Below are 2,092 nucleotides of genomic sequence, written 5' to 3' on the forward strand. Positions count from 1 at the left end.
GGACCGACCCGACCCGGACCGCCCGGATCTGACCCATGAGCACTTTGACTGTTGACTTTGACTTTGGACGATTTGACTTTGACTTTTTGCGTTGACTTTGACTTTTGCGTTGACCTTTGACCAAAAGTCAAAATTTCCAAAAGGGCTTATCTTGCTCAGTTTTTCGCGTAGATTTCAATTTTGGCCTTCGTTTCTTCATTTGAAGCTCTGAAATTGGACATTTGGCACATTCTTCATTGTGGTTTCTTCAAAGGCATTCTTCAAGGCATCTCCAAGTGATCTTCTCATGCTTATCCAACCTCAAGTCTTCATCGAGCTTCTGCCTTGAGTTTGAGGGAGGGTGTTAGAGATATATATTAGACATATTAGCCCAATGTAATAGGCCCAAGCCCATTCCTGCTTGTACTAGTAGTCTAGGGTTTAGTCGCCTATATATACTCATGTTAGGGTTCATTGTAACATAGGAGGATATTGTACTACACTCTCATACAATAAAGATGTAGCCCTTAAGGGATTCCTCCGTGGATGTAGGCCGTCAAGGCTGAACCACGTAACCCTCGTGTTCTCAGTGTTCCTCTTGTATAACACATCTCGTTGCTAATATTTAACAGAAGCTATGCCCATTTTTCTGGTACTCTTCTTCTGTTTCATCTTCTCATTTTTATTTCCGAACCTCCTTTCATTAATATTCTCACAGTGCCAATTTTTTTTTTTTTTTTTCATTTTTTATCTAATTTTTTCAGAAACAATTTTGTGGCAGAGAAAGCTCTCAGTTTCCAGTAGAAACTCTCTCCTTCGCATCATAGCAATCGCTTCTGCCGGGTTGGGTCTTTTGTATGCCAATAGCAACTCAAATTCCAGTAAGCTTCTAATTTTCTTTTCTGGGTTTTGATTCTTTTACCACTTCTTTGCTTTTTTTTTTTTTTTTTGGTATAATTGAGAAGTATTAAAGTTTAAATTTTGATTCTTTCTTTGTGGGTCTTTCTTGAAATAGAAAACTGAGAATTGGGTTTTATTTAGTATTTTCTGAAATCAAACAGAACACAACAATTCCAATTGGTTCTTTATAAATAAAAAATCTTATATGCTGTTATGATAAATTTTAGGAGCAAATGTAGCTAAAGTTTAAATTTTGATTCTTTCTTTGTGGGTCTTTCTTAAAATACAAAACTGAGAATTGGGTTTTATTTAGTATGTTCTTAAATCAAACAGACCATAACAATTCCAATTGGTTCATTATAAAAAAAAATCTTATATGCTTTTGTTATGATAACATTTTAGGAGCAAATGTAGCAGTGAAGGTTCCTGTGGCTCTGCAGGAATCACTATCGCTACCATGGCGAATTACGCAATACATATTTCCCTGCCCTTCGTTACTTTTAACGGATCCATGGCAACCTGGTTTGTTCTTAAATTTTATTTGGCAATAGATTGTGTCCTATTTATGTATATATATGTTTTTGGGTTCAATTCGAGCTTGAAATTGTAGGAATGCTTCCATTATTTTCTTCTAGAGTTGGTTCGGCTCCATCATCGGATATAAAGAAAGACAATTCTGGGGCAGTTGGAGGTGACCCCAAACCATGTTGCAATTGTTTGGGGAGAGATACAATTGCAAATGCTGCCGCTAGGGTTGGTCCTGCTGTAGTAAATCTTTCGGTTCCACAGGGTATATATTTTGGGTTGTTGTATATGTTTGAGATTTAGTAAATTTGTTTAAAAATAGGATCTAACAGTTGTTTGTGATCTTTGTGTTTGATAGGGTTCTATGGCATTACTAATGGCAAGAGTATAGGGTCAGGAACTATAATTGATCAGGATGGTACAATTTTAACATGTGTTCATGTTGTGGTTGATTTTCAAGGCATGAGGGGTTCAGTCAAAGGAAAGGTCAGTGTCTTTGGTGCTTTGTATGTGTTGTCTCCCTTAGTAATACAACTGTTCCATAAACGAAAACCTATATACAACTTCTCCATAAACCAGTAGGTCTTGCTTTCCTCATGCTTCACAGATTTGACTGGTCTTCAAGTTATAGTATACCAATTGAATAGCTTTATTTTACTAATACTTCTGTCATTCTTTGCAATCTCAT

General features: G+C 36.4%; 1 long non-coding RNA gene across 1 annotated transcript; it reads left to right on the forward strand.

The window, feature by feature from the left end:
• The first annotated feature begins 1,390 nt into the window (after positions 1-1,390).
• Positions 1,391-1,783, forward strand: LOC115978895. Its single transcript, XR_004088890.1, has 3 exons — positions 1,391-1,401; positions 1,490-1,669; positions 1,763-1,783. It is a non-coding gene; the product is annotated as an uncharacterized LOC115978895 (long non-coding RNA).
• Positions 1,784-2,092: the final 309 nt, after the last annotated feature.

This window comes from Quercus lobata, chromosome 3, assembly GCF_001633185.2.
Source record: "Quercus lobata isolate SW786 chromosome 3, ValleyOak3.0 Primary Assembly, whole genome shotgun sequence".
NCBI classification, from domain to species: domain Eukaryota; kingdom Viridiplantae; phylum Streptophyta; class Magnoliopsida; order Fagales; family Fagaceae; genus Quercus; species Quercus lobata.